Here is a 15357-nt window from a genome sequence, read left to right as displayed (position 1 = left end):
TATGTCATACCTGGCTATACGTTGACTCAGCAAATAGTTTAAAAATGCTTATTGACTTCATTGACTTTTCTTTCACACATACACACACGCACATTTTTAACTCTGTAATTATATTGGAATTTGATGTCTTGGTAGTCCATGTCACAAGAGTAGATTACAGGTAAGATCGTGTTATAACAAATTTCTTTCCCATTCTTTCAACATGTATCCAAAAGTCTGTTCAGGGTCTAGAATAAACATATGCTCTATTGCTCTAATTGTGTCTTCCCAAAATTTCCATGATGAAGCCACAACCCTCAAAGTGACTGTACTTGGAGATGGAACTTTTAGGAGATGATTAAAGTTAAAAGAAATCATAAAATCCTCATCTGATAGGATTGAAGATTTTAGAAAGAGGAAAATTGTCTTGCTTTCTCTCTACACACATATGCTCCAAGGACACGCCATGGGAGGGCACAGTGAGAAGGTGGACATCAGCAAGCCAGGAAAAGAGCTCTCACTGGAACCTGACCATGCTGACACCCTGATCTCAGACTTCCAGCCTCCAGAACTATAAGAAGATAAATTCCTGTTATTTAAGCCACCTAGTCTATAGGATTTTGTTATGGCAGCCTGAACTGACTCATACATATACGAAAGCTAGGGCTGTCAGAAAGTTTCAGCGTAAGGGATTCCAGATCATTCAGAGCCTTGAAAAATAATCCTGCATGTTAAATGCCATCACATTTTTTTCAATCTGGCAATTCCCAGCTTATACATTCACCACAGATAGCAATAGATGATATGGTCTTAGATGAGAAAAGCAAAATTTTAAGTGTAGACTCTCAGATAGTGGTTAATGAAAATGCTTGAAAAAAAAAAAAAAGAAAGAAAGAACATTCTTGATAAGACAGTTAATTCAAGTGTACTCTTTCCTTGAAGGTCAGATTGTGGTTTCACTCCCTCTAAATGACAGCAATCAATTCCCAGTGGATAACAGGGCATTTTGTTATGTTCAAGGTATTGGAAAAGAGGCTATGGTTCTCATGGAATAGCATCCTAGATATCTAAGACCACACAGAAGATGATTGATATTGGAAAGCTGGAACTCCATCTCAACACGAATTAAAATTATTCTCTTGGGTGTACCCACAGGGAAAAAGAACATGAGAGGAAAGACATCTCAAAAGTTTTCTTCCTATGGACCAACTAAATTCTTGGGTTATTTGTAGAATTTCTAGTGCAAAGGTGTGATAGAGGTTATCTAGACACAGAGAACAGAAATGCTTTCTACAATACTCCATCCCGTCAGATAGTACAGCATCCTCTTGAATATGTCCATGACAGTCAAACTCCTTAACTTCCATTATTGAACACTAAATCTTAGGATCTTAAGTTTAACCAAAACATGTTTAAAAAAGAAAACCTTCTTTTGCAAACTCCTCTGAAACAAGATAATATGATTATGTGGTTGTTAAATCTCCACAAATGCCCTTCAAATATTTAGAGAGTGCAATGACACTTAATAACTGGCTACACATAGCCTATTCCTTCTCTGCCCTCTTGGTCCAACTCTTTTGTATGCACTTATGTTAATTTTTTAGTTTTATTACAGTCAGGAAAACTAAGTTTCTAAATTATCACTTTAATAAATAAGACTATGAAAGTGATTAACAGCTTTTAAAATTATTGTCAGTAGACCTCAGGCCCCCACCCCTTTTTTAAAGTAAGTTTGCAAAGGAAAATTAGAAAAATGCAATGGGGTGCCATGGGAGAAGGGAGAGTCTCACTTTTTCTTCTTTAGAGTTTCTCTTGATCATTAATCACTCAGATCCACTACAGGACAACCCAACATGAGGGGTAGGAACAGAGGAAAGAATGAAGATCCCCTGCAAAATGAACACATGAGTTCATTGTCCCATTGGATCCTCAAAGGAGTCCAGGAAACACAAAAGGTTAAGAATCACTGAGAGGAAAAGCCTTCAATAAACCTGAGACTCTAGAATGAAAAGGGTTAAATGTATTAAGTGTCACCAAGTTGGCTTAGAAAAAGAAATAAGGAGATTTCATTGGACTTTCAACTCTGTAGACAATGGAAGGTGTTTGTTCGACTAATGTTCTAAAAACGACTTCCTGACAAGCAGTGGGCTGCAACACTTGTTCACAATAGTCTACATTTCCCACACAAGCCGCTGAGAAAATTCTGATTTCCGTGGACTGTTTCTGAGGAGTGCCATTATATTACAGTCGAGAAAAGGAGTGGGAGGGAGGAGGAAAACACTGCTTTCAATTCTCTTACAATCTATTTTTAACACGCCTGAGAAGGTTTTGAGCTATTAATGTAATGAGGCTAGATTCAAAAACAAAAAGGAGCAGTAGGGCAGTAAAGACCCAGCATGGAGGGAGTGATGCTGATTCCTTTAGGATGCCAACAGCTGTTTCAATATCACATGGATGTTTACAATAATCATCACCCTACATTTAATCGGAGGAAATCTTGATAAAAAGCAAATGTCTCATATGAATGTGTTAGCTTTGCCCCTGATATTATTTTTTCATGGCCTATGATAGTGTTTTATAACTCTCTGCTGTCCATCCACTGGTGGTGGAAATTTTACATGCTTATCAGGTGAACTTTCTCAATCCTCCACCCTGGTGGTGCTCTAGGATTTGGGTTTGGTTTCTTCTCATGAAAAAATAAAATATATAGACTTGATCACCATGGTTGGGACTCAGGAATGTACTGCATGCTACAACTGTCAAAGAAGAGCTTGAGCTAGTGCAGCATCATTTAAGGTCAAGACGTACCGAATTTTATAACACTGTAGTATCTATATAGTAATGCCCTGATGTTAAATTTCAAAATGACAATGCAATCAACAGTCGTGAGTTAGTATACAGCTGAGGACCTTAGGCATATTCATTTTTAATTATATTTTGCAAGTTCTCCCTCTCTTCATTTTCCAGAAGGCCAGCATGCCAGCCTTACTCCTCGTTAACTAAACAGGTCTTAGCTATGAAAACTATAATAGTAGTAATAGTAACCAACAGAATAATACCAGCTGTATTTGTTAAATATTCAATGATGATCCAATACTGAGCACTTTGTAAAGGACATCTCATTTAATCCTTGTGGTTTTTTTTTTTTTTTTCCATTTGCAGATGATAAAAGTGAGGTTCAGGAAATTTCATTACTTGACAAGGCACACTACTAGTAAGTAGTAGAGCTGAAATTCAAATCAAATTCATCTTATTCCAAGTCCCCATGTTCTTCACTCCTATGCTATACTACCTTCAACCACAGTCCTGGTGGTATACCCTGTGAATCACAAGAAATTCATATCAAGCAAGATAAACCACTTTCTTCTTAGAAAACCTTACCTGGCACTGGGACTCAGAATTTACTGCTCAGCCTCTCTAGTCCTCCAACTGAGGTGAAGACGGAAGGAAAAAAGAGGGTAGGTGAATGGAGGAAACATCCAATGGCTCTCATCCTGCACAGCCAGCACCTTCTTGTTTCATGGCCGTCTTAGTCTCGACGCTATCATTCAATATAGGAGAAGAAGCTTCATGCAGTTACTCCAGCTCCTCTGAAAGGAGTTTAATAATCTGCCAGATACCAAACCATCCTACTGGTATGGTTACTGTTCTGATTGTGTCAGCATACTTAGTGGAACCCTATAGAATAGAACAATGAGATTTCTTAACCAGGGTTTATTTGATTCTTTAATGTACCTTTATCATAAATGTATAGGTGTAATAAAATAATTCATTAAAATGTCTTAAAAGAGGCATAACTTGAACTTGTCTAAAAGTTCAAAAATAATTAGAAATGAGAATAACTGGCAATGCTTTAACCTGAGAGAAAGGAACATTTTTTAAAAAATAAAGATTGCTCAGATTCATACAGAGACTCATGGGACCGATTTCTGGGTTGTGAGTCTCAGTTGTTGTGTTCAGTCTGTCTCCAGGTTCTGGTTGTTATACCCAGACTCAATTCTCAACTCTCAGCTACTCCACTTTCTCTTCTTGACCCACTTACCTTCTGTTTTGAACTGTCTCCTGCCTACAGATTGTAGATGATAGGACAAAATTGTGATTACTGATAAATGGACAATCTCAACAATATTAAAATAAGCAAAGGTAAAAAAAAAAAAAAGCCCTGCGATGTCTATGTCTAGTCAAAACAATGTTTAAGGTTCTTTTATTTTTATGAAATAAATCCTGTATACTTACCTTGAATAATTTGAAAAATAAAGAAAATATAAAGAAAAATCAGCCATATTCACAGAAACTAGAGACGGCCACTATTAATTTTTCTGTACTTCTTTTGATACTATATATATATATATATATATATATATATATATACTCATTCGTTTAACAAAAATTATTGAATACCTACTGTGTGCCAGGTAATGTTCTGGGTGTTAAGGATATAACAGAAAGAAAACAGGCAAAAATATTCTACCTCATGGAACTTATTTTCTAGTTGGGGAAGACAAAGGATAAAGCCCCCAAATGAGTAAATTATATGGAAAATTAGAATATGGGAATTACTATGGAGAAAAATATACCAAGGAAGAGGGATAGGGTGTATTGGTTGTCATTTGATTTATTTATTTGTTTGTTTGTTTGTTTATTTATTTATTTATTTATTTATTTATTTATTTATTTATGAGAGACACAGAGAGAGAAGCAGAGGCACAGGCAGAGGGAGAAGCAGGCTCCATGCAGGGAGCCCGACATGGGACTCCATCCCAGGTCTCCGGGATCACAACCTGAGCTGAAGGCAGAAGCTCAACCCCTGAGCCACCCAGGGGCCCCTGGTTGTCATTTTAATTAGGGTAAGTCAGTCACTAAGAAAGTGACATTTAAAGAAAAAAATTATTTATTTATTCATGAGAGACACAAAGAGAGAAGGGCAGAGACACAGGCAGAGGGAGAAGCAGGCTCCATGCAGGGAGCCCGATGTGGGACTTGATCCCAGGTCTCCAGGATCACTCCCTGGGCTGCAGGCGGCGCTAAACCGCTAAGCCACCTGGGGCTGCCCAGAAGGTGACATTTTAGCAAAAGGGTAAGAGACAAGGCCAGACATATTTCATAGAAGAACCTCAAACTAACATGAAATACAAAAATAAGTCTTTATTTCTTGCTCAGTTTTGTTGGTGACCTGTGGTAGCTTTGTTTTAGGTAGCCACCACTGGAGTGGTTCCCCTCGATATACCCCTTATTCTTCTCCTGAGATCAGTGGGATCATTGAGGGCTTTTTATGACAATGGCAGAAGCCCAAAAGGCAAGAGCCACAACTCAAGCATATATTAAGCCCTGGCTTGCACCATGCCTGCTAACAGATCACTTGTCAAAGCATATGGCCAACCCCAAGGTTAAAGTGCAAAGAAGTATTCATATGGAAAGGTAAAGATAAAGGGAGAAAGTGAATCATTTTAAACAATAATCTAATCTACGACGGTCCTCCCTATCTTGTTTACAAATATCCATATTCCTCTCGTATGCAAGTAATACTCGAACCCCATGTCAAATCTCCCCTCTCTCCAAATCTCATCTATTGATAACATTAGACTTCAAGTCCAGGATCTCATGACCTACATCAGGTCTCCATGTGTCACCTCTTGATTCAAAGACCCATGATCTAAATATACAGATTATCTCCTTTATCTCATCCAAAATATAATAACGGAACAAAGACTGGATAACCACAATAAACAGTCCTGTTGGAAAAGGGGGAGAATGAGAGGCATGGCAATCAGCAGTCCATTAGCAGTTCTTGAAAGCCCCTGTAGATGTATTGCCATGTCTTTCTGAGAGAAGTTGCTGCTTGATTTGGCCTAAATCCCAATCCCTGGAAGTTTCTGCTTTGTCTATTATTCTCAAGAACTGTTGGCAAAGCCCTCTGTGATGAGGTCAAGATCCTTTCTTTTACATGCTCTTCCTTGGCCACTTCTCAAAAGGACACTAGAGAAGATACCATTCTTGAATCCTGAGTTGTTTTCTCAGTCTGCTTTCTGCCCACAGAATGTTGAGAGGTAACTTTTGTATTTCACATAGTCTAAGTCCCCTTTAGTCTAGGCTGAGATTATTTTTGCCAATACAATTTCCTCCAAAATCTATGTTTTTGATTCCAACCAAGACCATTTGTCAAAAATCACATCCACAGTTCTTTCTGAGACATATCTTTCTTTCTAGGCTCAATTATATGTACTTCAGACATATCGGCTTCTATGAAGTATAGTTAATGCAATATAATTATAATTTATTTCTCAATCACAAGTTTGCAGGCCATTGATGCAGCTCTACTTCACTGTGCAGATTCATGTTATAGGGAAGCTGGGGTGGCTTGACTCCATGTGTCCTTTATTCTCCTCTTGGCACCAGCAAGCTATTCAGAAGCCATATTTCACGGATGACAATGGAAGAAGTGCAAACATGGCTTCCAAGTACAACCTGGAAGGGAGTGAAAGGGTAGGAAAGGCACACAGATACCTAACCTCCTTAGTTTACATTTGGCAGATCACTTCAGCTCCTGTTCTACTTCACCAAAACCAGTGATATGGACCCACATAGCTGCAAAAGAGCTGAGAATCCCTGGCTGGGAAATTGCTTCCCATCAACTCTACACCAGTAAAAAGAGCTCAGATCTTTAGAACTTAATGAGCCTTTTCTGCCAATATGGAGAAATGTTTCCCTTTATAGCCTTACATAAGAAAACCTGTAATAAAATATGTAAAGTATGATGTTACTTCCATGATCCATACAGAGAGCTCATTTGTGGAAAGAAATGTAAATGTATATATGGTTCTGGATCTAAATGAATTGAGAAAAAAATCTGGAATTATGTAATAACTAGTTATCAATGCATAGTGAGGTTGCAGATAGTTTTATTTTTTTCACATTATACAGCTTTGAGAGATTTATGCCTTTCAAAATTAAGTAAAATTTTTATGATGAGAAAATAATAAGGTTCTATAAAAAGCTCAAACAATTTTCTTTTTTAGAGCATGGTGACATTTGCTGCTTTCGCTGAAGATCTATAGTAAAGCATTGTCATTCTTTCTTTACTTTCTCCTTAAAAAAATTCATTCTGAAAAAGAAGTATCCATTTTTAATTTCTGTCATCTCTTTGGAAAAGATGATCATGCTTTATTTTTGCTCTGCTACTGATCTTGGTCATTCTTTTGAAAATTCTCACAAAACTCTACATTACTCTGGCTATATTGATAGTTGAGGGCATTACCTTTTCGTACACAGAAAGAGCAGGGATAATAGGGTTTCTCACTGTCATTTTATAAGGAACTATTTCAGGTGGCCTTGGTGTCAAGTCCTATGTCAGCAGATATGTTCCCAAGAGACAGAAGAGTTTAGGGCACATGGAATTAATGTTCTCATCTCTCACTGCTAGGTCTCTATTCTGAAGAGACTCATATTGAAAAATAGCCACTGTCATCTTACATTTGGTCATCTCTACTCACAAAAGAGACTGAGTGTGTACTGCCCAAACCATTCACTTAAGTGGTTTCTCATGAGGGTAATTTGTAAAGCATAAAGTCAAGTATTTCCTTTATGAATGATTTCTTAGCAATAGTAAAACTGAAGGCTTCAATCACCAGAAGCCTAAATAATGAGGTTTTTGGTTTTATTCCATATTTTATTTGTCTAAATATATTTTTTAGGTCCAGTCTTATTTTTCTGTCCCAGAACCCTTGCCAATGATCTTTTAAGAATAAGAATAATTCTTTGCAGAGTATTATAAAGTGTATGGAGGAAGTAGGGCAGGCAGGGTTATAAAACAAATTAGCAGCAGTCCGTTTCCTCAAGGAGGTTAACATCTCACGGGGAACAATAGAGCATATGTAGAAAATTACTTAGAAATTATAATAATAGGGCACCCGGTGGCTCAGCGGTTTAGCGCCACCTTCAGCCCAGGGCCAGATCCTGGAGACCCGGGATCGAGTCCCATGTCAGGCTCCCTGCATGGAGCTTGCTTCTCCCTCTGCCTGTGTCCCTGCCTCTCTCTCTCTCTCTTTCTCTCTCTGTGTGTGTTTCTCATGAATCGATAAATTAAATCTTTAAAAAAAAGAAATTATAATATTTATATCAATATGGTCACATTTCATGTGACACAAAAGCAAAACATCTCTCTCATGGAGCTCCCAGTCTTCCCCTGAATTATTTAAAATCCTGTTCTACTTTACATTACATTACATTACTTTACATTACAAAAGGAGATCTGTCTGCCTTCTCTTCCCTATGGGAAATATTATTTATATCTGCAACACACATGGTGGGCTAATAATGTAGTTTCCAGAGTAAGACCACTTGGGTTTGAATTCTAGTTCTGCCAATTTCTAGGTTGAGTAATTTTCTACCCCTCTTGTCTTCAGTGCCTTACCTGTCAGATATATAGTGAGAATTACATAAGTTTATTCACATAAGAGCTTAGTACAGTGCATCACAGTAAGTGCACAATGAATGTCAACTATTAATTGGATGCTTCTAGATGCCACAGGTGTTATCCTTGAAAGCTTGTCCTCCCAAATCAGGCAGATGAAGCTGCTTACTCTACGATGATCCACCACTAGCTATTACCATGCAGGTCACCTCAGTTCTCCAGCGTAGGACTATCCTACTGTCTCTAAGGGGCTAAGGTTGCAAAGGATATCCCCCAGTTACCCACCCAGAGTTTCAGCTTTGACTCATCAGCTCTTTAAAGATCACTTCCAGTACCTTATAGAACAAGAGCCAGCATCCGCAGTGCTTGATTAGAAGTGGATCAGATAGTTACCTTTCAAACCTTTCAAGTGATTCATGCAGAGAATGTCTCCATGAATTTTTTTTTTAGTCACCAGTTCATGACACACGAAGGATATGATAATAACCTCATTTCCCTAGAAAATAGGGTTACCTACAAATCCTGAAGAAGATTACTATCTCATTCAGGCTGGGAGACTTCAGAATGGGATGCAGACTTCTATGATGCAAAGGTGTCTACTCCCCGAAGAAGTCTCCCTAAAGATGCACCTTTAAGCACTCCACATCTTCATTTATGGAGTGAGAAGCAACTAGGTGGACTGTCTTTGATGATCCTACCATCATGTTCTCTCTCATGAAAACAAATAAAAAAACTCCCACAAAATCAAATTCAATCTCTGGTGAGGCATATCACTACCATAAGATAAAAACATTTATTATTAAATATTTATGATTTATTAACAACATGGTAAGTACTTCATAGGTGTCATGAAGTACTTACTGTCATAGGTTAACCCACCACAACCTTCCGAGGTAAGCATCATTATTATTCTGTTTAGAGAAAAAGAAACTGAGAACATAAGTAACTTAAAACTGTACAGGTAGTTAGCAGCAGAGATGATATTCAAATGCCATATCTGTCTACTTATCCAATCTGAGACATCCACAGAGTAACAAGTGGTCCTAGTCTATGAAAATTAATGAAAAAATGTCTTCCTTTGCAATTAAAATATATTTTGGGAGTGGAAGAGTGATGGTTTAGGAGAAGGTGGCCATTAGTGTTGAATGTAATAGGTATTATGTATTTAGAAAAGGATCCATGTTCATGTGGGAAAATTAGGTAGAAATATAAAATAAATTCAATAATTTTCATAGATGTTAAATAATATCTTGTTTCTCCTTAGGAAAAATTAAATGAAAAGAGAGAGTGAAAATAATTAGCTTTGAACTAGAGATTATAATAGTTTTCTACATGCTCATAGCCTCTTCTAAATAAGCTCTTCTGACCAAAGCCTCTAGGACTCTGTTTGAACCACGTGACCTGCTTCCTTCCCCTGATCACAACTGCTGACCCAGAGATGAACTGATCCAAAAGGAACCAGCCCACAGGTTAAAATGAATCAATCAGATATCCACTCTTAAAATTTAGAGAACTATGGCAACAGAACCAATTGGTAGTTGAGTCACATTCATGGTAGAGCATAAGAATAAAGACGCATGTATTACAGCTGGAGTGACTCTGCTCCTCACCCTTCCAAGGGAAGCCTGATTATTTCATTCTTGCAATAAGCTCTTTATTCAATGCTCAGAAGAGGTTTCTATTCTTGTAACCAGATAATCTCTGACTATGAGAACATTTACTAGTGCATCTGTTACATATCAAGGTCTGTAGTATCATAAAAAGCATCCCATTGAAACGAACAAGGGGTGGTGGAAAGGGAGGTGGGCAGGGGGTGGGGGTGACTGGGTGATGGGCACTGAGGGGGGCACTTGATGGGATGAGCACTGGGTGTTATGCTATATGTTGGCAAATTGAACTCCAATAAAAAAATAAAAATAAAAATAAAAGCCCCCCATTGTTTAAGTACTTCTCTTTCCATTTAAAGATGAAAAAACTTGAGATTTGGAGAGAAAAAATGTTTACAAAATCACATAGCAAGAATATGGCAAGTCAAAGATTCAAACCCTGATCTGATTCGAAAGCAATAATCTTGCTAATACATATTCAGGTATCCCCAATTATACTTATTGTATATTTGTGACATGTAGTATTGTCATTTATTATATATGATTATACATTATTTTGTATTTTGAATAAAAGTAAACAAACAATGCTTAAATTGGTGCTAACACAACTTCACAAAATTAAATCTTTCCCAAGCCATATATTTTTTAAAAGATTTTATTTATTTATTCATGAGAGACAGAGAGAGAGAGGGGCAGAGACATAGGCAGAGGCAGAAGCCGGCTCCATGCAGGGAGCCTGTCTGGGACTCGATCCCGTGTCTCCAGGATCAGGCCCTGGGCTGAAGGCAGCACTAAACTGCTGAGCCACCCGGGCTGCCCTTTCCCAAGCCATATTAATCCAACAAGAGACTTTTCTTGTATAATAATAATTCACAATAAATGGAATTTAAGCTTCTATCTAGAATTTAAAAATCTGGAAGAAGCATTGTTCCCATCCTTTCAATGACAACAAAAAATGTCAAGTAATCTGCAAATTCATTACTGTTATGGAAAATTTGAGGTCTCCGGGCAACACATGAACTCAAAATATAAAGAAACACAGGTGATAAGGAGTCCATTAAGCCCTTGCTTTCCTAAAGAAGACACTGGGCATCATGTAAGATGATAAGAAGAAAGCATCTAAAATTTTTAGCAAATTGCCAAAATCCACCTATAATCTATTTAGTATGAGAATATAGTAACCCTTGGAGCCACAAACACAAAGGGAACTTTCACCCACTCATCGGCTCTTCTCCAGGGACACTATCAGGTACTCACAGGAAAGATTTGGGACAAGAAAGGAATTAGGAAAAAGCCTTTCTTGTAGAGAACATCCACTGGAACAATGGATTCTGCTCCTCATCTTCCCTTTCTTAAATTCATGAGAGAAGATACAACAAACCTTGTCACTCTTGGATAAAATGGCAAGACCTATTGCAGCTGGAGAAAAGAAATAGAAAAGAATTAATGCTGTCCCTCCAGAAAGGGCAGGAAGTCACCCTAGGCTCAGATGTTTAGTGATCTCCTGCAGATCAAGGAGGAAAAGAATCATTGAGAAAGTCTTACCCCAAGCTCAGGGACAAAATACTTGCCTATGATTGTTACTTAATGAGTACACAGAAAATGGCCTATACATTCACCCAGAACAACTATGATAGCAAGCACGAGGAACAAGTAACAGCAGGCTGCTGCTGAGAGAGGGACAAGAGATTGGAAAGAGACCCTGTCCAACACTTAGCACAAAGGGAAGACCTAAAGCTGAGGCAGAGATACGGAGAAAAATCCCCAGCAGCCCAGCCACCACCCTAAGGACAAGGAATTTAAAGCCTATAGTGTGCTGAGTATCACAACAGCAATGAAAACACATCCAGCTCAAATCCTGATTAGACTGACTCAATATCCCCTCTTTTTCTAAAACCAAGCAAGAAAAAAAGGTGGACATTTCCAAGCACAAATAATTATAATTTCAGTCTCTACCATACTACCTTAAATGCCCAACATTCATACAAAAAATATAAACCACAAAAAGAAAAAACATAATAAACTGTCAAAAGACAAAGTAATCAACAGATATGATCTAGATGTTGCAATTATAAAAGAATTTAAAAATGACTAATATGTTAAAAGTTCTAATGGAGTCGACAGCACGCACAATTAGGGAATTTTTGCAGAGAGATGAAAATTATGAAACCAAATCGAATGAAAATGCTAGAAATAAAAAATATATATATGGTAACAGAGATGAAGTATTCCCAGGGGGCTAATCAGCATACCTGAGGCAGCTGAGGAAAGAATCAGTGAAACTGAAGATAGGTCAATAGAAATTACTCAAAAAAAACACAAGGAGGAAAAGACTGTAAAAAACAAAAAGCAAAAAAACAAAACAAAACAAAACAAAACAAAAAACCCAGAACAAAACAGAAAAGAGAATCCAAAAGTTGTAGTAAAATATTAAGTAATCTAACATTTAGGTAATTGGAATCTTAGGAGAAGAAAGAGAAAATTGAACAGAATAAATACTGGCAAAAATAATGGCCAACAATTTCCCCAAATTTATGAATGACATGAAACATAGATCCAAAAAGCTCAGAGTACACCAAGCAGCATAAATATTTTTATTTTATTTTATTTTATTTTATTTTATTTTATTTTATTTTTTTATTTTATTTTATTTTTAAAGATTTTATTTATTTATTCATGACAGACAGACAGAGAGAGGCAGGCCCCATGCAGGAAACTCAATGTGGGACTCGATCCCAGGACTCCAGGATCATGCCCTGAGTCAAAGGCAGACGCTCAACCGCTGACCCACCCAGGCATCCCCAGGATAGGTATTTTTAAATGCCTAGATATATTATACTCAAACTGATGAAAGCCAAAGATAAAGACAAGTTCTTGAAGGCAATCAAAAAGAACAACATATTACATAAAGATTCAAAGATAAGAATTACAGCAGATTTATCATAAACTATGTGAGTCAAAACCCCAAGCATAATCTAGAATGACAATTTTAAGGTACTAAACACAAAATAACTGTCAATCCATAATTCTATACACAGTGAAAATAACTTTCAAAAGTAAGGGAGAAATATTTTCTGAGACAAAATTAAAAAAGAGAGTTTATTTCCAACAGAAACAACTTTAAAGGGAATTCTTTCAGCAGAAGAGAATGATAGATACCAGAGAGAATTTCGATCTATACCAAGAAATACAGAGATAAGGAAACTGAATAAATGGAGATGCGTACATAATTCTTTGTCCTTCATCTTCATCTACTCTAAAAACTGTCTGGGGCACCTGGGTTGCTCAGTCAGTTAAGCATCTTCTTTCAACTCAGGTCATGATCCCAAGATCATGGGATCCAACTCCATGTCAGGCTTCCTGCTCTGTGGGAAACCTGCTTCTCCCTCTCTCTCTGGCATTTCCCCACTTGTGCTCTCTGGTTCACTCTCTCTGTCAAATAAATAAAATCTTTTTAAAACTTTAAAAAAGTTAAAAATAAAAACTGTCTAAAGCAACAATAGGATCAACGTTTGATGTGTTTATTGCATATATATAAAAGCAAAATATATGACAACAGCTCAAAGTATTGAGCAGGGCAATGAATTGGGAATACACTGCTATTAGATCCTTACACTTCACATAAAGTAATATAATATTATTTGATGTAAGCTGGAATTGGTTAAAATGTATATTTTAAAACCTAAGGCAATCAAAAAATTTTAAAAGATGTATAAGAAATAAGTCAGTAATGGAGATAAGATGGAATCATAAAATTCAATCTTTAAGGAGCATAAAGGGGCACCTGGGTGGTTCAGTTGTTTAAGCAACTTCCCTCAGCTCAGATCATGATCCTGGAGTCCTGGGGTCAAGTCCCTGTGTGGGGCTCCCTGCTCAGCAGGGAATCTGTTTATCCTTCTCTCTCTGCCTTCTGCCCCTCCCTCCCATTTGTGCTCTCTTGTTCTAGCTCACTCTCTCTCAAATATACAAAATCAATCAATAAATGGAGCAGAAAAATAAAAACAGAATAATAAACAAATGTAACAAATAGAAAACTGCTACCAACATGGTAGATTTCTATCTAATCATATTAATAATTATATTAAATGTAAAGAATCTAAATACATCAATTAAAAAAACTGTCAGATTGGATAAGAAAGCAAGATCCCTAGTTTAAAACTCACTTTAAATAGATAGAAATCTATATATAGATTAAAAGAAAAAGAGGGTAAAGATAACCATGAAAACACTAGTCAAAATAAAGCTGGAGAGGACAATATTAAAATTAGACAAAGTAAATTTAGAAACAAGAATATTACCAAAGATGAGTGTTATATTATCAAAAGAGGGTCATATCACAGGAAGACATATCTTAAATGTGAATGTACATAACAAAAATGCTTCAAAACACACCAAGCAAAAGTTATAAAAGTGCAGAGAATTTTTAAGGCAGTGAAAATATTCTCCATGATACCGTAACATCCCCGATGGATGGATGTCACTATGTATTTGTCCAAATCCATAGAATGTATGACACCAAGAGTGAACTGTAATGTAAATTACGGACTTTGGGTAATAATGTGTCAGTGTAGATTCACCAATTATAAGAAATGTGGGGGATGTGGATAATGCGGAAAGCTGTGAATGTGTGGGGATAGGAGATAGATGGGAAATCTCTGTATCTTTCTCTCAATTTTGCTATAAACCTTAATCTGTTCTAAAAATTAATTCAATAAAAAATGTCTAATTCTTAGTCAAGGAAGAATAAATAAATCACCAATTATAAAAACTTTAATAATCCTTAATCAATAATTGACAGAAATAGTGAACACAAAGTGAGTAGAGATATAGCTGACATCATGCTTAATAGTAAAAGACTGAATGAATGCTTTTCCCCTAAGATTAAGAAATAGATAAATACGTCCACTTTCACCACTCCTACTCAGCATCATACTGGAGGTCCAGGCAAAGCAGTAAGGCAAGGAAAAGAGATAAAAAGCATACAGATTGAAAAAGAAAAAATGAAACGGTCTCTGTTTGTAGAAAACATTCTTGGCTATGTAGAAAATCCCAAAGGATCCACAAATAAAAAAGGAGCTACTAGAACTAAAAAATTAGTAGAGGAAGGACATAGGATACAAATTCAAATGCAAAAAATCAATCAAATTTCTATATACTACCAATTAACAATCAGAAACAAGATAAATAAATAGCTTGGGAAATTAAACAACATCTTTTCCCAACTGATCACTCTAACAAAGTAAAAAGCTAAAAGACTACTTAATATTTTAAATATATAGATAAAAAAAATCTTAGTGTTAATAAATGTTGGAAAGGATTACTTTCTTCCTGTATGATGAATTTAAGTAGATTATTCATGTT

General features: G+C 36.6%; 1 long non-coding RNA gene across 7 annotated transcripts in view; it reads right to left on the bottom strand.

Annotated features, from left to right (window-relative positions):
• Positions 1–15357, bottom strand: part of LOC140602789 (uncharacterized) — a 183636-nt gene that overhangs the window by 85227 nt on the left and 83052 nt on the right. For all 7 annotated transcript variants that reach the window (XR_012005697.1, XR_012005692.1, XR_012005693.1 and 4 more), the window contains exon 3: positions 3361–3657. This is a non-coding gene — a long non-coding RNA (uncharacterized lncRNA). The remainder of the gene's footprint in view (positions 1–3360; positions 3658–15357) is intronic.

Source organism: Canis lupus, chromosome 13 (genome assembly GCF_048164855.1).
Source record: "Canis lupus baileyi chromosome 13, mCanLup2.hap1, whole genome shotgun sequence".
NCBI lineage: Eukaryota > Metazoa > Chordata > Mammalia > Carnivora > Canidae > Canis > Canis lupus.
The sequence above is the reverse complement of the archived record's forward strand: the minus strand, read 5'-3'. Positions and strand labels throughout refer to the sequence as shown.